Below are 25,984 nucleotides of genomic sequence, written 5' to 3' on the forward strand. Positions count from 1 at the left end.
AAACTAAGGCAGCAAGAGTGGAACAAAACACCAGGCATAAGGCCGAGTCTTCCACCCTTTACCAAGTATATAGATGCATTAATAATATAAGAGATATTGTGATATCCCAACATAATCCTGTCCACCATGGAGCAATCTTCAACTTCACCTGCAACTAGCAACGCTATAAGAGGGCTAAGCAAAGTGGTAACATAGCCAAGCAACGGTTTGCTAGGAAGGGTGTCAAAGGTTAGAGGTTCATGGCAATTTCGGAGGCTTGAAGAGTAAATGATAGGTAGCGTAGCATAGCGATAGAACAAAGCAACTAGCATAGCAATGATAGTAGTGAGATCCAGGGTAGCGGTCATCTTGCCTGAAATCCCGCTAGGAAGAAGAACGAGTCCATGAAGAAGACGAACGGGAGTAGTCGAACGAATCCTCACAATCGCAACATTACCGGAACTAAGAAGCAACACCGGAAAGAAAGAAACAACATGGTAAATGCACAAGCATAAACATGGCATGATGCACAAACAAGTATGGTGCATGTCCGGTTTAAAAGCATGGCAAAGTGCAACAAACAATACTACAAGTTAAGTGGAGCTCAATATGCAACGAGTTGCATATTGATGAAACACCACATCAGTTATTTAGTTCTCTCTCGTTTAGGTACACAACAATATTAAATGGTGTTAAACATGGCAAGAGGTGGAACAAAAGTAATCTAACTATTTAGGCAAGTTTAAATAAGGCCGGAACAACAAACAACAATTCCGGAAAATCCCCATATGCATATTTTAGATTCAGTACTGTTCTGCCCTAAACCATATTTTATAGTTGATAAACAGGAAAATGAAGTGCAACATGTTAATCTATGCATTTTTCCACCCCAAATACATATAAAGTTTATTTAAAACAGAGTTACGGTTATTTAGTTATGAAATAAATCATTTTAGCATGGCATTTGAGCAAATTTAAACAAACAGCATTTTAAACATTTTTTAACATGGATGAATGTGGCGTATTATTAATCTACACAAAATTCTAAGCATTTTACATGTTTAAATCATTTTAATCTGATGCACGGTTGTTGAGTTATTAAATGCATGAAGCGCAAGGGGGTTTCTGCAAATCTGTTAATTCGCTGTATAAATAGATAAATTCGCAAGCGAGAAAAAAAATGTGCACGGGCCGAATCTGACGTGGCCAAGTGTACAGGAGAGGGCTGGAGGGGGGCTGCTCACCCATGGGCCAAGCCCAGTCGGTGGAGAGGGGAAGCAGGAGGCTGGAAGGGGGTGCGCGGAGCTAGGCCTCGCGGGAGAAGGGAGCTGGGCCCGTGCGGCTGTGAGCCAGCTGACGCTCGCGGTCAACGGGGACTGGATCGAGCGGAAGTGCTCTGCTCGTGTTTGTGGAGGAAGCAGAGGGACACGGGGCGCTTGCCACAGGTCGACGGTGCGGGGCGAGGAACGACAGTGTGGCGACGGGATGCGAGCTTGGCAGGGGCGCGGACGAGGGCCCTTTCTGGCCGGATCCAAGGCGGAGCAACCGGATTTGAGGAGGACGTGGCCAGGGCGTCAGGCGGAGCTAGTACCTGAAGAAAATGGTGGCGCGGCAGTTTCAGAGAGGAGAAGACTTGATAGAAGAAGAGGGGCACGGGGAGAAGGAAGGGAGAGGTCAGCCTGGTGGTGGTGCTCCGGTGGCGCCGAACTCCGGCGAGGCGAGCTGCAGGAGGAGAGCACGGGAGGGGCTCCTGGAGAAGGCGGAGAGGGGCGGCAGCCTGCTGGCTTCGTTGTTGATGGCGTTTGGGCGCCCCGGCGAGCTGCGACTCGTTGCCGGCAGCGACGGGAACGGAGGAGAGGCTCGGGCAAGAGGCTGCTGCCTCGGATCGATCCACATCAAGCGGGGCCAGGGGCTGAAGCGGTCGCCTCGTCTCTGCTCCAACGAAACAGAGGACCGGCTCGGGGAGGAACTTGCAGCGGCGGGCACGGTGAGGAGCTCGGGCAGGGAGGTAGATCGAGGAGGGGATGGATTTGGGTTGGCTGGTGTTGAACGAGGGAGGATTTTGGATCAGGGAGGATGAGGCTGGGTGTGTGTGGGTGGTTGCGAGGTGGAGAGCAGCGGCTAGATCGCTGGTGATCCCGAGGAAGATGCGGCGGCGGAGGCGCGAGGGACAAACGTCCTAGATTTTAGGGTTAGTTTAGATTCGGTATGAAGTTGGTCTATATATAGGGAAAGGGGGGTTTAGGATAGATTTGTACCCTCCAATTAAATCGGACGGTCAAGAATAAATAGGTAGGGAGTCCAAATAAGAAAACGAAGATATTTTATAGATATTTGGAGATGATCCGGACGCATTGGTCATGACAACCCGGGTCGGGTCCGGGAGAAGTGTCGGACGCGCGCGAGGGGTTTGAGTAAAGAGTAGAGGGGTCAAATGGCCAGACAAGAGGGAATCGAAAACCCGTTTAGACTCGGATCGGTCAACGAAGGCAAGGGGGAAACGCGGCAACTACGAACGACTACGAGTTTAAAACATGACGGCAACGGAGTGCCGATGCAATGCGAATGATGCGATGATGAAATGCAAGACATGAACAAAATGCAAAACAAAAAAAAAACAAAAACCCAACCACGGATGAAAATAACATATCGCATCTCCGGTAAAGGCAAGAGTTGGAGTTACGAATATGGAAAGTTGTATCCGGGGCATTACAACACTCCACCACTACGAGAGGATCTCGTCCCGAGATCTAGGATGGCACCGGAGGGAAAAGGAAGAGGAAGATAAGAGGTAAACTAAGTTGCTTCTTTGACAAACGAGTGAAACCAATGAACCTTGAGAGGTTGAAAAGTTGAAAGAAGAACACGACAGAGTTGAACAAAATTGGTAGCACTCCGATAGAAAAGAGAAACCAGGAACATCATGTGAACCTTGGAGTTGCAAAGCTATGAATGACGATCACAATGGACAAGAGGGAATTGAAATCACTCTAGTTGAAACGAGATAAATAAGGAACAATGAATATCAAATTCGGACAACACTCTGGTTTAAAAGAGATGCAAGACTTGATACGATGAAAAGAACTTGAAGAGATGACACAACACTCCGGTTAAATGGATAAGCATGGAAAGAACACGATCCTCAATTCGAGATGATGAGTGAAGAGAGCAACATCACAATGCCTCCGGAACGAAAGAATAGAAGCTAGATTGTTGGGATAAAGGGACGAAGAAGAAAATGAAATCTTCTGCCACAAATGAACTTGGAAAGCATCCTTGCAAGAAGGTTAAAACGTAGTTGTTGGAAAACCAACAACAAAAAGAATAAACTTGTAGTGGGCTTATGGAAACATCTCAACAGTTGAGGTGAAATTCTGCCACTAACGAAAAACAATTGCTTGTTTAAGATCAACGAAGAGATGAAAAACCTCTTTCACCGAGAAGGATATGGAGAAAGCTTGCATCAATGATAAGCACCACAAATAGCAACATTCCTTAGGGAAGGCTTTAGGTGAAATCTATACCAAGATAACTCCAACAAAGAGATTGATGGATTTAAAATACCTCATTCTTAACAACAAGTGAATCACGAAGCATGAACGGAAATTGTCAAGAATGATATAACACCACCTCAAAAGATAAGGTAGAAATAATTGCACTTTGGAATGCAAGAAGAAGAATACTTGAACGCCTCAAAACAAAACATGTGTTGAGCACCATGTTTATTTTAGAGTATAGCTTGGCGAGTCATAACTTCGAGAGAAGTCTTGAAGAACAATTGAAGAATGAAAAGAATCCTTGACGAACCATCATGTAGAGCCTCCATGAAGAACTCCGGTAATAAAAGGATGATAGAAAGGAAGAGAAGTTGAAAGAACAAGGTGAAGCCTTGCAATGATTTAGATGGAGCTTTGCGATGATATAACCAAGAAAACTTGGAACTCCGGAAATAAAAGAATTGAATCACCTCGAGGAAATAAGAATAAGATTTATTGTATGCTTATCCTTCATCAAATTCAATTGACGACAAGTAATGGATTTGGCACACTACTTATTCTCGTAGAAAGGATTAAAAGAGATATAGCGCAAACTTGAGAAGGTATTGATGGAACCACCAGTGGAATTGAAACAACGAAAGAAAGAATGAATTGATACGATAACGAAGGAAGAGAAATCTTGAATGAACCACCGTAAGAATTGAAAATGAACGTAGCAAGGCACAATTCACCGGGAAGAATTGGAAAATGAATGAATATACTTGAGGGGATTTAAATACATGAGAACAAAGGAATCATGAACTGATTAGAGGGTATTTGAAGGATTCACCGGTAAGATTTGGAGAACGATAGATAAAAGCTGAGAATGAATAAACCCGAAATGATGGCCTTCGTAGGAATAAAATGGAAAGAACTCATGAAATGCTTCGGATGGGTGAAAAGAATTCTCACAATCTAAAACAATTATGAGAGGATGGCATCAAGCTTGAACCATGAATCTATGGAAGAACGGGTAAGGATTTAAGAGGAACTCTTCTTCGGTCTTCAAAATCCGAGAATGACGACGAGAAACACCACCATGAATTGTTGAGACACTCCGGAATGAAAATTAGAAAGGTTGACCCAACGACGAAAGAATTTGAAAGATCTTGCAGAAAGACATTTGACTGATGATAATTCATTCTTACATCAAACTTCGAAACGAATTTGGGAATGGCTCCGGGAAAATTAGAAGAGTCAGGTAAGATCCTGGAAAAAGACCCGTGGGTTATCTTTGCCAATAAATCATGCACCATGCCTACACCCTCTCTGCCAAATTTCAGACCCTTTGGAGTTGTTTTGGTTGGGTTCAAAAATGGCTCAAGTTTGAATTAAATTCAAACTTGGATTATTTTTCTACCTCTAAAAAATTGCCAAGTCAATTTATTCAAATCCTGCATAAAACCAGGAGTTCGGATACATGTTCATATCTCTCGTATTCCTTCCCAAAACCCCTGGCCTTTTTCTCTTAAAATCGGTTTGTTTTGTTTATTTGGATAAACAGAAGATTTAAGAGAAGGAAGTGGTTTACCTGGAACCCAGCCGCGGCCCGATATTAGCAGCGCAGCAGCAGCCCAGCGCCAGCTCCCAGCCTCCTTCACTCACCCTCCCGTGGTAATCCACGCTGGACACCCACGCCGGGCCCGCCTGCCAGTCTCCCGTCACCCTCCTTTTTCTTCCACCTCACGCCTCCCCTCTCTCACAGTAACTTTGCAACCGAGGCGAACATGGCCACCATGGCCGCGCGCCCGCACCATCCACACCTTCCAGCCCTCCTATAAGACCACCCCGCTCCCTCACCTACGGTTTACCTCTTCCACCCTTGCTGCCGCTAGCCTCTCCCTTCCCCTGCTCCTTCTTCTTCGTCAGAACAGAGCACAGAGAGGAGAGAAAGAAATCATCAATGTCCGTCGTTGCCCCCGCGGCCGGCATACCTCAAGTCTCCTCTCCGGCATGTTCTCCGTCGCCCTGTAGACTTCCTCTACCGATCCCCGCCCATAGATGGACGGGATCCTCTACACGGCGACCCCGACGTTCGTCTTCTTCTTCACGGGACAAAGAACACCCCGGCTGATCAGCCAGCTCGGTCGCCGACCGAAGCCCCGCAGGTCACCGCGTGCCGCCTGCTTCTCCCTTTTCTTTTTCCCTCTTCCTCCCTGGCTCTTCCTCACGCTGCTCTCTCTATCTCTTTTCCTCACAGCACCGTCAGGGACGTCATGGAGCGTTGCCGCCGTCGCCCTGTAGCTCGAGTTTGAGCTTTGCCTCCAGTCGCCTGCTCAATCCCCTGCCTCGACCATGCCCGGGTGTGCGCAAGGGCCGCAAGGCCAGTGGCGCCCAGCTTCTTCCGCTTCCGCAGCCAGCCAAGTTTCATCATCGCCATGGCCGCCGGCCTCTTTGTTTCCCCGCTGTGGGAAAATTCCTTCGTATCAGAAGCTTTGTTCCTTTCTAGATCCATTATGGCATGTTGTGGTTATTTTAACTTGCCACTACGTTCTAGCACAATCAGATCAGCTAGCCTATTGGTTACTCGCTTGTGCACATAACCAAGTGGTTTGGGTTCGAGTCCCAGGCACCTCAATTTTTGCTCTGTTTTCCCTTTACTGTTTGCATACACACTCAGCGCTCACTCGGGCCAAGTCCTCCTGGGCCGCTGTAGGTTGCTGCAATCCGGCCCGTACATATATTTTTCTAGTCTGTGTATTTTAGCATTTTCCAATGCATTCTCATTTACTGAAATGCCACTGTTTTGCATTGTTGATAACTAAAGATCCATGAACCCAAATAAAATATGTCATATATGCAGCTTGCTCAGTTTTTCATGTACTTTCATTATGTGCAACTTTCATCCAATTAACCGTTAATTTCTTAGATGGCATTGTTAAAATGGTTTATTTCATATCTAATTAACCGTAGCTCCGATTTTAATAAACTTTATATGTAAATGGGGTGGAAAATGCCTAGTTTAATGTCGTACACTTTGTTTTATTGTTTAACAATATTAAAATATGGTTTAGGGCAGAACAATACCAAATCTAAAATATGCACATGAGGATTTTTCGGAATTGTTGTTTGTTGTTTCCGGCCTCATTTAAACTTGCCTAAATAGTTAGTTTACTTATGTTCCACCTCTTGCCATGTTTACAAAATTTAATATTGTTGCGTACCTAAACGAGAGCGAACTAAATAACTCGAGTGTGGTGTATCGTCAATATGCAACTCGTTGCATATTGAGCTCCACTTAATTTGTAGTATTGTGTGTTGCAGTTTGCCATGCCATGCCTCATTAAACCGGACATGCATCATACTTGTTTGTGCATCATGTCATGTTTATGCTTGTGCATTTACCATGTTGTTTGTTTCTTTCCGGTGTTGCTTCTTTGTTCCGGTAATGTTGCGATTGTGGGGATTTGTTCGTCTATGCTTGATTCATCTTCGTGGCTTCATCTTCTTCATGGACTCGTTCTTCTTCCTAGCGGGATTTCAGACAAGATAACCGTTTCCCTGGATCTCACTACTATCATTGCTATGCTAGTTGCTTCGTTCTATCACTATGCTGCGCTACCTATCACTTGTTCCTCAAGCCTCCCAATTTGCCATGTCAGCCTCTAACCTTTTTCACCCTTCCTAGCATAATCATTGCTTGGCTATGTTACCGCTTTGGTCAGCCCCTCTTATAGCGTTGCTAGTTGCAAGTGAAGTTGAAGATTGCCCCATGATGGACAGGATTATGATTGGGATATCACAATATCTCTTATATTATTAATGCATCTATATACTTGGTAAAGGGTGGAAGGCTCGGCCTTATGCCTGGTGTTTTGTTCCACTCTTGCCGCCCTAGTTTTTGTCACACCGGTGTTATGTTCCCGGATTTTGTGTTCCTTACGCGGTTGGGTGATTTATGGGACCCCCTTGACAGTTCGCTTTGAATAAAACTCCTCCAGCAAGGCCCAACATTAGTTTTACCATTTGCTTCACCTAGCCCTTTTTTCCCTTGGGTTTCCGGAGCCCGAGGGTCATCTTTATTTTAGCCCCCCTGGGCCAATGCTTGTCTAAGTGTTGGTCTAAACCGAGCGATGTCCGGCGCCCCCTGGGCAACTAGGGTCTATGCCAACCCGTCGTCTTGCTCATTCGGTGTGCCCTGAGAACGAGATATGTGCAGCTCCTATCGGGATTTTTTGGCACATCCGGGCGGCTTTGCTGGTCTTGTTTTACAATTGTCGAAATGTCTTGTAAACCGGGATTCCGAGTCTGATCGGGTCTTCCTGGGAGAAGGTATATCCTTCGTTGATTGCGAGAGCTTATCATGGTCTAAGTTGGGACACCCCTGCAGGGTATAAACTTTTGAAAGCCGTGCCCGCGGTTATGCGGCAGATGGGAATTTGTTAATGTCCGATTGTAGATAACTTGACACAAGATCTAAATTAAAATGCATCAACCGTGTGCGTAGCCGTGATGGTCTCTTTTCGGCGGAGTCCGGGAAGTGAACACGGTTTCTGGGTTATGTTTGACGTAAGTAGGAGTTCAGGATCACTTCTTGATCATTGCTAGCTTCACGACCGTTCCATTTGCTTCTCTTCTCGCTCTTATTTGCGTATGTTAGCCACCATATATGCTTAGTCGCTGCTGCAACCTCACCACTTTACCCCTTCCTTTCCCTTTAAGCTTTGCTAGTCTTGATACCCATGGTAATGGGATTGCTGAGTCCTCGTGGCTCACATATTACTACAACAACAGTTGCAGGTACAGGTTATGCGATGATCATGATGCGAGAGCGATGTTTGCTTGTCTTGGAGTTCTTCTTCTGCTTCTTCTTCGATCAGGGGACAGGTTCCAGGTCGGCAGCCTGGGCTAGCAGGTTGGATGTCGTTTGAGTTTCTGTTTGTGTTTCATCCGTAGTCGGATGTTGATCTTATGTAAGATGATGTTTTATTCGTGTGGCATTGTATGCCTTTTGTATGTATCCCCATCTATTATGTAATGTTGATGTAATGATATCCACCTTGCAAAAGCGTTTCGATATGCGGTTCTATCCTTGGTGGGACCTTCAAGTCTCTTTAGGATAGTATCGCATATTGGGCGTGACAAGTTGGTAATCAGAGCCTCGACCGACCATAGGAGCCCCCTTGATTGTTAGCCGTTGTTGAGTCTAGAAAAAACTATTTTGAGTCTTAGGATTATATATATCAGAGAGTAGGATTCTTTTTACTCCTCAGCCCCTTCGTCTCTCTGATGAGGTCTCTTGACGTAGATGTTTTGACTTTCCTCCCCTCAAATTTCACTAAATTTTTTTAGGATCACGCGGGTATCTTGGAATCGTTCCGATGGTTTTGTGACGAGAACATTGTTCTTGGTGCCTCCTATCTTTTATGTGGCAGTGACCCGGGGAGTTGAGCTCCGAGGTTTTGTCGTCACAATTTTATCATTGCAGTTCTGCAATACCTGAGTTTTGCCGACATCGAAAATCTCTTTTATGCAGTTGTTGGTGAGATAACCTCGACGTCACCCAGTACTGGGGAGTTCGGGAGTATTGCCATAACTCGTATAACAGATGCTTTTTGAAGGTTGAGGTACAGGATTTCCGGAGTTTTCTTGGTTATGTGTTGACGGATGGATATAGCTGGATGTAGGTATTGTTAGTTTGGGTGAGATATATTGCTTCCCCTGTATCCCCAACACCAGATTGCATAACCAAAAACTTTCGGGAGTTTTATAGGTGGGAATTCAAGTAGCTCCTAGAATATCTTTCCGACAGATGCATGATATGGGATTGGTTAAATCTCTATCATATGTATTTGTTCCGGCTTATTCTGCAAGCCAAATCCTTTGTTTTGTTTTATTTGTGGTATTCGAGTTGCTTCGAAGTCAAATGTTGAATCCATACCTTCCCTAAATGGTGTTCTCATATTTCTATGGGAGTGCTAATCCTTCTTGATCATTGAGGTTGTCATGTTAATTATTTTCCAACCGGTGCGCTTCTCTTTGAGATGATCCCATCATTCTCCCCATCCGCAAGATCAATTCTAAGTTTTCTCAACAGTGTTTGTTTCATCCATCCCAAGTTGTCTTTGTTTTCCCCGCCCTCCCATCCTTTTTCTTCAAGGACTCAGATTTCTTAATCATGTATCCTTTTATTTGTGAGAAGTCTCTTCATTCTTTTCTTTCAATGTTCTTATCTGGTGATTTCCCATGAAGATGCTCAACAGTTTCAAGTTCATCATCCTTCATTGTTGTTTCTTCTCCGGTGGATCCATTTCAAGCTTTCCATGTTGATCATATTCCTTTCCTCGTTCCTAATGCTTTCTCATGTCGATGCACCTCTTAATCACTCACCTCTTGCTATTCATTTGTTCCGGAGTGTTGAAGATATCTCAGAAGATTGGTGTTTCCATTCTTAATCCGTTCAAGCTATTTGGACATTGTAATCTCATTCAAGCCATTTAATTCAACCGGTGCAATTTCTCTTTAAAATCATTTTCCAACGGTGTTTTCTTTTGAGTGGGCCCTAACCCACAGGTCTTTTCCCAGGATCTTATCTGACTCTTCTAATTTTCCCGAAGCCATTCACTAATTCTTTTCAAGTGTGACATAAGAATGAATTTCATTAGTCAGATGTTTTCCAAGATCGATTTCAAATTATTTTTCCTTGTTGGCTCAACCTCTTTGTTTTTCATTCTCCCGGAGTATCTCCAAAAATTCAGGGTGGTTCTCGTCATCATTCTCAACATGTGAAGACCGAAGAAGTGCTTCCTCTAAATCTTGGTCCATTCTCTTGAAGATTCATGGTTCTAGCTTCATGCCATCCTCATAATTGTTTTCGATTGTGAGAATTCTTTTCACCCATACAAAGCATTTTGTGAGTTCTTTCCATTTTATTCCTAGGAAGGCCGTCATTTCGGGCTTATTCATTCTCAGCCTTCAGCTCTTGTTCTCCAAATCTTACCGGTGAATCATTCAAATATCCTCTAATCAGTTCATGACCTCTTCGTTCTCATGTATCTAAATCCCCTCAAGTATCTTCATTTTTCTGGTGAATTGTGCCTTTGCTATGTTCATTTTCAATTCTTACGGTGGTTCCTTCAAGATTTCTCTCCCTTCGTTATCCTATCAATTCACTCGTTCTATCGTTGTTTCAATCCTACCGGTGGTCGTTGAAGACCTTCCTCAAGTTCACGCTATATCTCTCTTAATCCTTTCTACGGGGATAAGTAGTATGCCAAATCCATTGCTTGTCATCAATTTAATTTGATGAAGGATAATCATACAATAAATCTTATTCTTATTTCCTCAAGGTGATTCAATTCTTTTCTTCCAGAGATTGTTCATGATGAAGTAATTCTCGGTCCTAGTGTTCATCTTTTCTTTCTGGAGTTCCAAGTTCTCTCGGTTATATCATCACGAAGCTCCATCTAAATCATTGCAAGGCTTCACCTTGTGTTTTCAACTTCTCTTTCTTTTTATCATCCTTTTATTACCGGAGTTCTTCATGGAGGCTCTACATGGTGGTTCCTCAAGGATTCTTTTCATTCTTCAATTGTTCTTCAAGATTTCTCTCGAAGCTATGATCTGCCAAGCTACACTCTAAAATAAACATGGTGCTCAACACATGTTTTGTTTTGAGGAGCTCAAGTATTCTTCATCTTGCATTCCAAAGTGCAATTCTTTCTACCTTATCTCTTGAGGTGGTGTTATGCCATTCTTGACAATTCCCTTCGTGTTTCATGATTCACAAGTTTTCAAGAATGACATCTTTTAAACCCATCACTTTCTTCCTTGGAGTTATCTTGGTTTAGGTTACACCTAAAGCCTTCCCTAAGGAATGTTGCTAATTGTGGTGCTTATCAATGACCCAAGTTCTCCAGTTATCCTCTTGGTGAAAGAAGTTTCTCTTATCTTCATTGATCTCAACCAATCAATTGTTTTTGTTAGTGGCCGGTTGTCACCTCACAGTCTCGAGATGTTTTCCATAAGCCCACTACAAGCTTATTCTTTTCGTTGTTGGTTTTCCAACAACTCCGTTATAACCTTTTTGGAAGGGTGCTCTACAAGTTCTTTTGTGGCAGAAGTTGGCATTTTCTTCTCCATTCTGTTATTCCAATGATCTATCTTCTATTCTTTCTTCCGGAGGCATTGTGATGTTGCGATTTTCACTCTTCGTCTTGTTTTGTCAAGATCATGTTATTCTCTTTATTATCCATTTAACTGGAGTGTTGTGTCAGCTCTTCAAGTGCTTTTCATCTTATCAAGTTTTCCTTCTTCTTTCAGTCGGAGTGCTGCCCAAATTATATCAATCTTATTCCTTCTCTATCTATTTTTAACCGGAGTGGTTTCAATATCTATCTTATCACTAAACCTCTTGGTTCTCAATGTATCCCTTGTTCCTCGTTTCTAATGGAGTGTTTTCAACTTTGTTCATCTACGTTGTTTTCTTTCTTTCATTTTGCTCACCTCTCAAGGTTCATGGTTTCACTCGTTTGTCGAAGAAGCAACTTAGTTTTACCTCTTCTCTTCCTCTTCCGTTTCTCTCCGGTGCCATCCTAGATCTCGGGACGAGATCCTCTCGTAGTGGTGGAGTGTTGTAACGCCCCGGATACAACTTTCCATATTCGTAACTCCAACTCTTGCCTTTTCCGGAGATGCGATATGTTATTTTCATCCGTGGTTGGGTTTTTGTTTTTTTTGTTTTTTGTTTGTTTTGCATTTTGTTCATGTCTTGCATTCAATCATTGCATCATTCGCATTGCATCGGCACTCCGTTGCCGTCATGTTTTAAACTCGTAGTCGTTCGTAGTTGCCGCATTTCCCCCTTGCCTTCGTTGACCGATCCGAGTCTAACCGTGTTTTCGATTCCCTCTTGTCTGGCCATTTGACCCCTCTACTCTTTACTCAAACCCCTCGCGCGCGTCCGAAACTTCTCCCGGACCCGACCCGGGTTGTCATGACCAATGGGTCCGGATCATCTCCAAATATCTATAAAACATCTCCATTTTCGTTTTTGGACTCCCTACCTATTTACTCTCAACCCCCCGATTTCGACCGGACGGACCGGATTAACCCCTCCCCTAATACACCAGCTATATATAAGCATGCAAACCCTAGTCCGGGCCATCCCATCCATTCCATTCGTCCCGCCGCCGCCACTCTCTCTCAGCATCTTCCTCGGGATCCATCCCGATCCACCCACCTCCTCTCCCAGGAATTCCCCGCCGGACCAATCCTGCGGCCCCTCTTCAATCCCCAACCGAAGCAGCAGCGCTGCCTTGCTCCTTCTCCCCTGCCTCTCCTCCCGCGCGCCTCGTCGGACCGGCCGCTACCGGCGACCCATGACTAGTCCGTCACCCTCACCCGCGCCCCTTCCTCCTTCCCCGTGCTTGCCTCTCTCTCTCACTGTCTCATATCGCTCCCTTTGTCTCTGTTCGTCAACAGGAGACCCATGGGTGCCCGAACAACTCGAAGCTCCCCTGCCGGTGCATCCCACCTCCATTTCGGCGCCGAGAATGGAACCCCCGCTCTCGGATCCACGCTGGCGCCCCCAGATCTGACGACCTCGACCTCGCCAGGATCCTCTCCACCATCACCTGCTTCCGCCTGGCCTTGCAGCTCCACCTGATGCCCTGGCCGACGGCCTCCTCAAATCCGGTTGCTCCGCCTTGGATCCAGCCGGAAAGGGCCCTCGTCCGCGCCCCTGCCAAGCTCACATCCCGCCACCGCGCTGCCGTTCCTCGCCCCGCCCCGTCGACCTACGGCAAGCGCCCCGCGTCCGTCTGCTTCCTCCACAAACACGAGCAGAACACTTCCGCTCGATCCAGTCCCCGTTGACCGCGAGCGTCGGCTGGGTCACAGCCGCGCGGGCCCAGCTCCCTTCGCCCGCGAGGCCCAGCTCCGCGCACCCCCTTCCAGCCTCCTGCTTCCCCTCTCCACCGACTGGGCTTGGCCCATGGGTGAGCAGCCCCCCTCCAGCCCTCTCCTGTACACTTGGCCTAGTCAGATTCGGCCCGTGAATTTTTTTTTCTCGCCTGCGAATTTATCTATTTATCCAGCGAATTAACAAATTTGCAGAAACCCCCTTGCACTTCATGTATTTAATAACTCAACAACCGTGCATCAGATTAAAATGATTCCAACATGTAAAATGGTTAGAATTTCATCTAGTTTCACATTATGCCACTTTTATCCATGTTTAAAATGTTTAAAATGTTGTTTGTTTAAATTTGCTCAAATGCCATGTTAAAATGATTTATTTCATAACTAAATAACCGTAACTTTGTTTTAAATAAAATTTATATGTAAATGGGGTAGAAAAATGCCTAGTTTAACATGGTACACTTTATTTTCCTGTTTAACAACTCTAAAATTATGTAATAGGTAGAACAGTACCAAAACTAGAATATGCACATGGGGATTTTCCGGAATTGTTGTTTTGTTGTTCCGGCCTCATTTAAACTTGCTTAGATAGTTAGTTTCATTATGTTTCACCTCTTGCCATGTTTAACAACATTTAATATTGTTGTGTACCGAAACGAGAGCGAACTAAATAACTTGAATGTGGAGTTTCATCAATATGCAACTCGTTGCATATTGAGCTCCACTTAATTTGTAGTATTGTCTGTTGCACTTTGCCATGCCATGCCTCATTAAACCGGACATGCATCATACTTGTTTGTGCATCATGCCAAGTTTATGCTTGTGCATTTACCATGTTGTATGCTTCTTTCCGGTTTGCTTCTCTCGTTATCTTCGGTTTTGTTCCGGAGTTGTGAGGATTCGTTCGACCACGTCCGCTTGTCTTCTTCATGGATTCGTTCTTCTTCCTAGCAAGATTTCAGGCAAGATGACCGCTACCCTGGATCTCACTACTATCATTGCTATGCTAGTTGCTTCATTCTATCGCTTTGCTACGCTACCTATCACCTGTTTATCACGCCTCCCAGATCCACCGGAGACGAAAAATAACGAAGAATGATGAACTCAACGCTCCGTTAGTATCTTCCTGAGAATCACCGGATAAGAACATTGACGCGAAAAGAATGGAGAAACTTCACATCCATAAGATGGATACTTGATTAAGATATCTGAGTCCTTGAAGAAAAGGGTGGGAGGGCGGGGAAAACAAATACAACTTGGAATGGATGAAACAAACACCGGTGAGAAAACTTAGTGTTGATCTTGCGGATGTTGAAAATGATCGGAACCACTTGAAGAGAAGCACACCGGTAGGAAAGAATTGACATGACATTCTCGATGATCAAGAAGGATTAGTACTCCCATAGAAATATGAGAACACCGCTTGAAAGCTATGGAATCAACATTTGAATTCGAAGCAACTCGAATACCATAAATAAGAATAAAACAAAGGATTTGGCTTGCAGAATAAGCCGGAACAAATACATATGATAGAGATTTACCCAATCCCATATCATGCATCTGTCGGAAAGATATTCTAGGAGCTACTTGAATTCCCACCTATAAACTCCCGAAACTTTCTGGTTATGCAATCTGGTGTTGGGGATACAGGGGAAGCAATATATCTCACCCAACATAACAATCCCTACATCCAGCTATATCCATCCGTCAACACATAACCAAGAAAACTCCGGAAATCGTGTACCCCAACCTTCGAAAAGCATCCGTTATACGAGTTATGGCAATACTCCCGAACTCCCGCCCCAGTACTGGGTGGCGTCGAGGTTATCTCACCAACAACTACATAAAAGAGATTTTTGATGTCGGCAAAACTCAGGTATTCCAGAACTGCAACGATAAAATTGTGACGACAACACCTCGGAGCTCAACTCCCCGGGTCACTGCCCAATAAAAGACAGGACGCACCAAGAACAATGTTCTCATCACAAAACCATCAGAACGATTCCAAGATACCCGCGTGATCCTAAATTTTTTTAGTGAAATTTGAGGAGAGGAAAGTCAAAACATCTACGTCAGGAGACCTCACCAGTGCGACGAAGGGACTGAGGAGTAAAAAGAATCCTAGTCTCCGATATATATAATCCTAAGACTCAAAACATTTTTTGTTCTAGACTCAACAACGGCCAACAATCAAGGGGGCTCCTATGGTCGGTCAAGGCTCTGATTACCAACTTGTCACGCCCAAGATGCGACCCTATCCTAAAGGAACTCGAAGGTCCCACCAAGGATAGAACCGCATCTTGAAGACGCTTTTGCAAGGCGGATATCATTACATCAACATTACATAATAGATGGGGATACATACAAAAGGCATACAATGCCACACGAATACAACATCACAATACATAAGAGCATCATCCGACAACAGATGAAACACAAACAGAAACTCAAATGACAACCACCCTGCTAGCCCAGGCTGCCGACCTGGAACCTATCCCCTGATCGAAGAAGAAGCAGAAGAAGAACTCCAAAACAAGCAAACATCGCTCTCGCATCATGATCATCGCATAACCTGTACCTGCAACTGTTGTTGTAGTAATATGTGAGCCACGAGGACTCATCAATCCCATTACCATGGGTATCAAGACTAGCAAAGCTTAATGGGAAAGGAAGGGGTAAAGTGGTAAGGTTGCAGCAGTGACTAAGCATGATGAGGTGGCTAACATACGCAAATGAGAGCGAGAAGAGAGCAAATGGAATGGTCGTGAAGCTAGCAATGATAAAGAAGTGATCCTGAACTCCTACTTACGTCAAACATAACCCAAAACCATGTTCACTTCCCGGACTCCGCCGAAAAGAGACCATCACGGCTACACACACGGTTGATGCGTTTTAATTTGGATCTTGTGTCAAGTTATCTACAACCGGACATTAACAAATTCCCATCTGCCTATAACCGCAGGCACGGCTTTCGAAAGATTATATCCTGCAGGGGTGTCCCAACTTAGCCCAAGATAAGCTCTCGCGATCAACAAAGGATATACCTTCTCCCAAGAAGACCCGATCAGAATCGGAATCCCGGTTTACAAGACATTTCGACAATGGTAAAACAAGACCAGCAAGACCACCCGCCGTGCCGACAAATCCCGATAGCAGCTGCACATATCTCGTTCTCAGGGCACACCGGATAAGCTAAGCGTACAGGTACCGACGTAATCCAAGTTGCCAAGGAATGGTCCCGCACGGTGCTCTAGTTTGGACCAACACTCGGAGGAGCACTGGCCCGGGGGGGGGGGGGTAAACAAAGATGACCCTCGGGCTCCAGAAACCCAAGGGAAAAAAGGGCTAGGTGAGGCAAATGGCAAAACCATTGTTGGGCCTTACTGGAGGAGTTTTATTCAAAGCGAACTATCAAGGGGGTCCCATAAATCACCCAACTGCGTAAGGAACGCAGAATCCGGGAACATAACACCGGTATGACAGAAACTAAGGCGGCAAGAGTGGAACAAAACACCAGGCATAAGGCCGAGTCTTCCACCCTTTACCAAGTATATAGATGCATTAATAATATAGGAGATATTGTGATATCCCAACATAATCCTGTCCACCTTGGAGCAATCTTCAACTTCACCTGCAACTAGCAACGCTATAAGAGGGCTAAGCAAAGCGGTAACATAGCCAAGCAACGGTTTGCTAGGAAGGGTGTCAAAGGTTAGAGGTTCATGGCAATTTGGGAGGCTTGAAGAGTAAATGATAGGTAGCGCAACATAGCGATAGAACGAAGCAACTAGCATAGCAATGATAGTAGTGAGATCTCGGGTAGCGGTCATCTTGCCTGAAATCCCGCTAGGAAGAAGAACGAGTCCATGAAGAAGACGAACGGGAGTAGTCGAACGAATCCTCACAATCGCAACATTACCGGAACTAAGAAGCAACACTGTAAAGAAAGAAACAACATGGTAAATGCACAAGCATAAACATGGCATGATGCACAAACAAGTATGATGCATGTCCGATTTAAAAGCATGGCAAAGTGCAACAAACAATACTACAAGTTAAGTGGAGCTCAATATGCAACGAGTTGCATATTGACGAAACACCACATCAATTATTTAGTTCTCTCTCGTTTAGGTACACAACAATATTAAATGTTGTTAAACATGGCAAGAGGTGGAACAAAAGTAATCTAACTATTTAGGCAAGTTTAAATGAGGCCGGAACAACAAGCAACAATTCCGGAAAATCCCCATATGCATATTTTAGATTTGGTACTGTTCTGCGCTAAACCATATTTTGTAGTTGATAAATAGGAAAATGAAGTGCAACATGTTAATCTATGCATTTTTCCACCCCAAATACATATAAAGTTTATTTTAAACAGAGTTACGGTTATTTAGTTATGAAATAAATCATTTTAGATGGCATTTGAGCAAATTTAAACAAACAACATTTTAAACATTTTTTTAACATGGATGAAAGTGGAATATTATTAATCTACACAAAATTCTAAGCATTTTACATGTTTAAATCATTTTAATCTGATGCACGGTTGTTGAGTTATTAAATGCATGAAGTGCCAGGGGGTTTCTGCAAATCTGTTAATTCGCTGGATAAATAGATAAATTCGCAGGCGAGAAAAAAAATGTGCACGGGCCGAATCTGACTAGGCCAAGTGTACAGGAGAGGGCTGGAGGGGGGCTGCTCACCCATGGGCCAAGCCCAGTCAGTGGAGAGGGGAAGCAGGAGGCTGGAAGGGGGTGCGCGGAGCTAGGCCTCGCGGGCGAAGGGAGCTGGGACCGCGCGACTGTGAGCCAGCCGACGCTCGCGGTCAACGGGGACTGGATCGAGCGGAAGTGCTCTGCTCATGTTTGTGGAGGAAGCAGAGGGACGCGGGGCGCTTGCCGTAGGTCGACGGCGCGGGGCGAGGAACGGTAGCGCGGCGACAGGATGCGAGCTTGGCAGGGGCGCGGACGAGGGCCCTTTCCGGCCGGATCCAAGGCGGAGCAACCGGATTTGAGGAGGCCGTCGGCCAGGGCGTCAGGCGGAGCTAGTACCTGAAGAAAATGGTGGCGCGGCAGTTTCAGAGAGGAGAAGACTTGATAGAAGAAGTGGGTCACGGGGAGAAGGAAGGAAGAGGTCAGCCTGGTGGTGGTGCTCCGGTGGCGCCGAACTCCGGTGAGGCGAGCTGCAGGAGGAGAGCACGGGAGGGGCTCCAGGAGAAGGCGGAGAGGGACGGCAGCCTGCTGGCTTCGTTGTTGATGGTGTTTGGGTGCCCCGGCGAGCTGCGGCTCTTCGCCGGCAGCGACAGGAACAGAGGAGAGGCTCGGGCGAGAGGCTGCTACCTCGGATCGATCCACATCAAGTGGGGCCAGGGGCTGAAGCGGTCACCTCGTCTCTGCTCCAACGAAATAGAGGACCAGCGCGGCGAGGAACTTGCAGCGGCGGGCGCGGTGAGGAGCTCGGGCAGGGAGGTAGATCGAGGAGGGGATGGATTTGGGTTGGCTGGTGTTGAACGAGGAAGGATTTTGGATCAGGGAGGATGAGGCTGGGTGTGTGTGGGCGGTTGCGAGGTGGAGAGCAGCGGCTGGATCGCTGGTGATCCCGAGGAAGATGCGGCGGCGGCGGCGCGAGGGACAAACGTCCTAGATTTTAGGGTTAGTTTAAATTAGGTATGAAGTTGGTCTATATATAGGGAAAGGGGGGTTTAGTATAGATTTGGACCCTCCGATTAAATCGGACGGTCAAGAATAAATAGGTAGGGAGTCCAAATAAGAAAACGAAGATATTTTATAGATATTTGGAGATGATCCGGACCCATTGGTCATGACAACCCGGGTCGGGTCCGGGAGAAGTTTCGGACGCACGCGAGGGGTTTGAGTAAAGAGTGGAGGGATCAAATGGCCTGACAAGAGGGAATCGAAAACCCGGTTAGACTCGATTGGTCAACAAAGGCAAGGGGGAAATGCGGCAACTACGAACGACTACGAGTTTAAAACATGACGGCAACGGAGTGCCGATGCCATGCGAATGATGCGATGATGAAATGCAAGACATGAACAAAATGCAAAACAAAAAAAAACCCAAACACGGATGAAAATAACACATCGCATCTCCGGAAAAGGCAAGACTTGGAGTTACGAATATGGAAAGTTGTATCTGGTGCGTTACAGAAAGAGACGGGAGTATGTGCACCGTGCATGCACCTCTTCTCTTCGTGCACGTCCCCCACCTACGTGGGTGTGTGTGAGAGATACAAACCGCGTTCGTGAGTGTTTTTTGTTTTGGGGTGGGGGTGGGGGTGGGGTGGGGGGTTGATTTCGTGAATTATTTGTGGGAATATGTGTCAATGACATCTCAAACAAAATTTTGCATGCAATGTGTGTGAAATGGAGGCCTATCCATATCATACATAGAGGGTCGGGCAATCCACGAGAAGAGAGGGAGGGGTCATAGCTATCGATAGAGTCGAAGAGAGGATCAAGTGGGTGGGTGCGAGATCGATGAAGAGAGCCATCAAAATTGTGTGTGTGTGCAAGTCAAAGATATAGGGTGACTGGCCTACCGGAACGTTAGAGGGCACATGTCAAGTTTGTGTGTGGCAGGGAGACATGACTAGAGCGCTCGATGTATCGATGTGTGTGGGGGGAGGGGGTGGGGGGAGGGGTAGGAAGAGGCCTAACTATAGAGGTAGAACGACTCGTATATGTGTTGAGAAGGAGAGACCCAGCTATGTTTTGAGGGAGATCGGTCGACATCCATACATAACTGAAGGACGGGAAATACGATGGGACAGAGAGAGAGAGAGAGAGAGGAGAGAGAGAGGGAGGGAGAGGGAGGAAGAGGGGTAGAGTGCTGGATGGGTGATGGAGTTGCTTCTCGGAGATGTTGGGAGAGGCCTACTAGACAAACTGAGGGTGGAGCTGCAATGTTATCAATAAGAGTGGGGATGTGTTTCTGTGTGTGCCTGTGCATGGTAGATCTGTCGGGACGCATCCATTGATGATGAAGGGGAACCATTTGTTTGGTAAGCAAACCTAACTAGATCGGTAGATCAATTGTTGTTTGTTGGAGGAAGGGAGAGACACAACTAATGAGGTAGATCGGTCGACGTGTGGGTAAAAACGAGTTATAAGGACCTAGCTAGCTATATGTATAGTAAGAGATCGGTCGGTGTACGTCCATTTGTTAGAGGCAAATAAGGACCAATGAGACGGATAGACAGAGAGAATGGAGCTAGGAGGTGGTGCGAGAGGCCCAACCACAAGCTAGATAGGGGGAGGAGTGTGCGGTTGTGAGATCGATGAAAAGAGGGGCGAGAGTTTACACGTGTGTCTGATCATATGAGAGACACGAGGCAAGGACACATAAAGGAGGAGATTTAAGGTGTGTGTCTATGTTGTAGGCAGGCATCGCTGGAGAGGTTTATCGATCGGTGTGTGTCGGAAAGGAGTTGTGGAGACTCTGGGAGAACGACCTAAAGAAAAAAAATGAATGTGCCCGGTGGATAGAATGCCGAGGGAGGGGGAGGGCGAGGAGGGCGTGTGCATGCACGAGAGAAAGTTAGTGGTATCTACAAAGGTTAGAGGATTGTGTGGGTGTAAGAGACCAACAAAGATCATAATTTGATATGAAAGCGGATTCATATATTTGAATAGGAGATCATAGTGTTTTCTACATTGCATGCATGAATATAGCGGTGATACACGTGATGTGCACATGTTATACCATAATGTGATGACGCATGGCGTTTGCAACTATAGCTAAATGCCGAACAATCTAAACCATACTATACATCAAACAATCTCACATTTTATTTGAATTTGTGATAATGTGTGGCGTTTGCAGCTTACAACTAAATATCGAGCAATCTAAACAATACTATATATCGAACATTTTCACATTTTATTTGAATTTGTGGTAATGTGTGGTGTTTGCAACTCACATCTAAATACTTATAGGCATAGGGGGCGGGCACCATACATAATGTGATAAACATATTATACATATGAGACATGGTTTATGTTGGGTTTCGTAGTAATTTCAAAAATTTTCCTACGCACACGCAAGATCATGTGATGCATAGCAACGAGGGGAGAGTATTGTCTACGTACCCAACGCAGACCGACTGCGGAAGCGATGACACGACGTAGAGGAAGTAGTCGTACGTCTTCACGATCCAACCGATCAAGCACCGAAACTACGGCACCTCCGAGTTCGAGCACACGTTCAGCTCGATGACGATCCCCGGACTCCGATCCAGCAAAGTGTCGGGGAAGAGTTTCGTCAGCACAACGGCGTGGTGACGATCTTGATGAACTACAGCAGTAGGGCTTCGCCTAAACTCTGCTACAGTATTATCGAGGAATATGGTGGCAGGGGGCACCGCACACGGCTAAGGAATCGATCACGTGGATCAACTTGTGTCAACTTGTGTGTTTAGAGGTGCCCCTGCCTCTGTATATAAAGGAGCCAAGGGGGGGAGGAGGCGCCGGCCAGGAGGAGGTGGCGCAGGAGGAGTCCTACTCCTACCGGGAGTAGGACTCCCCTCCAATCCTATTCCAACTAGGATTCCCAAGGGGGAAAGAGGGAGAGGGGTGGCCGGCCACCTCTCCTAGTCCTAATAGGACTAGGGGAAGGGGGGAGGCGCGCAGCCCCCTTGGGCTGCCCCTTTCTCCTTTCCACTAAGGCCCACTATGGCCCAAATAGCTCCCGGGGGGTTCCGGTAACCCTCCCGGTATTCCGGTAAAATCCCGATTTCACCCGGAACACTTCCGATATCCAAATATAGGCTTCCAATATATCAATCTTTATGTCTCGACCATTTCGAGACTCCTCGTCATGTCCGTGATCACATCCGGGACTCCGAACAACCTTCGGTACATCAAAATGCATAAACTCATAATATAACTGTCATCGTAACCTTAAGCGTGCGGACCCTACGGGTTCGAGAACAATGTAGACATGACCGAGACACGTCTCCGGTCAATAACCAATAGCGGGACCTGGATGCCCATATTGGCTCCTACATATTCTATGAAGATCTTTATCGGTCAGACCGCATAACAACATACGTTGTTCCCTTTGTCATCGGTATGTTACTTGCCCGAGATTCGATCGTCGGTATCCAATACCTAGTTCAATCTCGTTACCGGCAAGTCTCTTTACTCGTTCCGTAATACATCATCTCACAACTAACATATTAGTTGTAATGCTTGCAAGGCTTATGTGATGTGTATTACCGAGAGGGCCCAGAGATACCTCTCTGACAATCGGAGTGACAAATCCTAATCTCGAAATACGCCAACCCAACATCGACCATTGGAGACACCTGTAGTACTCCTTTATAATCACCCAGTTACGTTGTGACGTTTGGTAGTACCCAAAGTGTTCCTCCGGTAAACGGGAGTTGCATAATCTCATAGTCATAGGAACATGTATAAGTCATGAAGAAAGCAATAGCAACATACTAAACGATCGGGTGCTAAGCTAATGGAATGGGTCATGTCAATCAGATCATTCTACTAATGATGTGACCTCGTTAATCAAATAACAACTCATTGTTCATGGTTAGGAAACTTAACCATCTTTGATTAACGAGCTAGTCAAGTAGAGGCATACTAGTGACACTCTGTTTGTCTATGTATTCACACATGTATTATGTTTCCGGTAAATACAATTCTAGCATGAATAATAAACATTTATCATGATTATAAGGAAATAAATAATAACTTTATTATTGCCTCTAGGGCATATTTCCTTCAGTCTCCCACTTGCACTAGAGTCAATAATCTAGATTACACTGTAATGAATCTTACACCCATGGAGCTTTGGTGCTGATCATGTTTTGCTCGTGGAAGAGGCTTAGTCAACGGATCTGCAACATTCAGATCCGTATGTATCTTGCAAATCTCTATGTCTCCCACCTGGACTAGATCCCGGATGGAGTTGAAGCCTCTCTTGATGTGTTTGGTCCTTTTGTGAAATCTGGATTCCTTTGCCAAGGCAATTGCACCAGTATTGTCACAAAAGATTTTCATTGGACCCGATGCACTAGGTATGACACCTAGATCGGATATGAACTCCTTCATCCAGACTCCTTCATTTGCTGCTTCCGAAGCAGCTATGTATTCCGCTTCACATGTAGATCCCGCTACAACGCTTTGTTTAGAACTGCACCAACTGACAGCTCCACCGTTTAATGTAAACACGTATCCGGTTTGCGATTTAGAATCGTCCGGATCAGTGTCAAAGCTTGCATCAACGTAACCTTTTACGATGAGCTCTTTGTCACTTCCATATACGAGAAACATATCCTTAGTCCTTTTCAGGTATTTCAGGATGTTCTTGACCGCTGTCCAGTGATCCATTCCTGGATTACTTTGGTACCTCCCTGCTAAACTTATAGCAAGGCACACATCAGGTCTGGTACACAGCATTGCATACATGATAGAGCCTATGGCTGATGCATAGGGAACATCTTTCATATTCTCTCTATCTTCTGCAGTGGTCGGGCATTGAGTCTTACTCAATTTCACACCTTGTAACACAGGCAAGAACCCTTTCTTTGCTTGATCCATTTTGAATTTCTTCAAAATTTTGTCAAGGTATGTGCTTTGTGAAAGTCCAATTAAGCGTCTTTATCTATCTCTATAGATCTTAATGCCTAATATGTAAGCAGCCTCACCGAGGTCTTTCATTGAAAAACTTTTATTCAAGTATCCCTTTATGCTATCCAGAAATTCTATATCATTTCCAATCAGTAATATGTCATCCACATATAATATCAGAAATGCTACAGAGCTCCACTCACTTTCTTGTAAATACAGGCTTCTCCGAAAGTCTGTATAAAACCAAATGCTTTGATCACACTATCAAAACGTTTATTCCAACTCCGAGAGGCTTGCACCAGTCCATAAATGGATCGCTGGAGCTTGCACACTTTGTTAGCTCCCTTTGGATCGACAAAACCTTCTGGTTGCATCATATACAACTCTTCTTCCAGAAATCCATTTAGGAATGCAGTTTTGACATCCATTTGCCAAATTTCATAATCATAAAATGCGGCAATTGCTAACATGATTCGGACGGACTTAAGCATCGCTACGGGTGAGAAGGTCTCATCGTAGTCAATTCCTTGAACTTGCCGAAAACCTTTTGCGACAAGTCGAGCTTTGTAGACAGTAACATTACCATCAGCGTCAGTCTTCTTCTTAAAAATCCATTTATTCTCAATTGCTTGCCGATCATCGGGCAAGTCAACCAAAGTCCATACTTTGTTCTCATACATGGATCCCATCTCAGATTTCATGGCTTCAAGCCACTTTACGGAATCTGGGCTCACCATCGCTTCTTCATAGTTCGTAGGTTCATCATGATCTAGTAGCATGACCTCCAGAACAGGATTACCGTACCACTCTGGTGCGGATCTTACTCTGGTTGATCTACGCGGTTCAGTAGTATCTTGATCTGAAGTTTCATGATCATTATCATTGGCTTCCTCACTAACTGGTGTAGGTGTCACTGAAACAGTTTTCTGTGATGAACTACTTTCCAGTAAGGAGCAGGTACAGTTACCTCGTCAAGTTCTACTTTCCTCCCACTCACTTCTTTCGAGAGAAACTCCTTCTCTAGAAATGATCCATTCTTAGCAACGAATGTTTTGCCTTCGGATCTGTGATAGAAGGTGTACCCAACAGTTTCCTTTGGGTATCCTATGAAGACACATTTCTCCGATTTGGGTTCGAGCTTATCAGGTTGAAGCTTTTTCACATAAGCATCGCAGCCCCAAACTTTAAGAAACGACAACTTTGGTTTCTTGCCAAACCACAGTTCATAAGGCGTCGTCTCAACGGATTTTGATGGTGCCCTATTTAACGTGAATGCGGCCGTCTCTAAAGCATATCCCCAAAATGATAGCGGTAAATCAGTAAGAGACATCATAGATCGCACCATATCTAGTAAAGTACGATTACGACGTTCGGACACACCATTACGCTGTGGTGTTCTGGGTGGCGTGAGTTGCGAAACTATTCCACAGTTTTTCAAATGTACGCCAAACTCGTAACTCAAATATTCTCCTCCACGATCAGATCGTAGAAACTTTATTTTCTTGTTACGATGATTTTCAACTTCACTCTGAAATTCTTTGAACTTTTCAAATGTTTCAGACTTATGTTTCATTAAGTAAATATACCCATATCTGCTTAAATCATCTGTGAAGGTGAGAAAATAACGATATCCGCCACGAGCCTCAATATTCATCGGGCCACATACATCGGTATGTATGATTTCCAACAAATCTGTTGCTCTCTCCATAGTACCGGAGAACGGTGTTTTAGTCATCTTGCCCAAGAGGCACGGTCCGCAAGTACCAAGTGATTCATAATCAAGTGGTTCCAAAAGTCCATCGGTATGGAGTTTCTTCATGCGCTTTATACCGATATGACCTAAACGACAGTGCCACAAATAAGTTGCACTTTCATTATCAACTCTGCATCTTTTGGCTTCAACATTATGAATATGTGTATTACTACTATCGAGATTCAATAAAAATAGACCACTCTTCAAGGGTGCATGACCATAAAAGATATTACTCATATAAATAGAAC

The 25,984-nt window shown here is 45.1% G+C and overlaps 1 pseudogene; it reads left to right on the top strand.

The window, feature by feature from the left end:
- The window catches only part of LOC123077350 (uncharacterized), a 28,536-nt pseudogene extending 15,205 nt beyond the window's left edge, over positions 1-13,331 (top strand).
- Positions 13,332-25,984: the final 12,653 nt, after the last annotated feature.

Source organism: Triticum aestivum, chromosome 1B, assembly GCF_018294505.1.
Source record: "Triticum aestivum cultivar Chinese Spring chromosome 1B, IWGSC CS RefSeq v2.1, whole genome shotgun sequence".
In the NCBI taxonomy this organism is placed as follows: Eukaryota; Viridiplantae; Streptophyta; class Magnoliopsida; order Poales; family Poaceae; genus Triticum; species Triticum aestivum.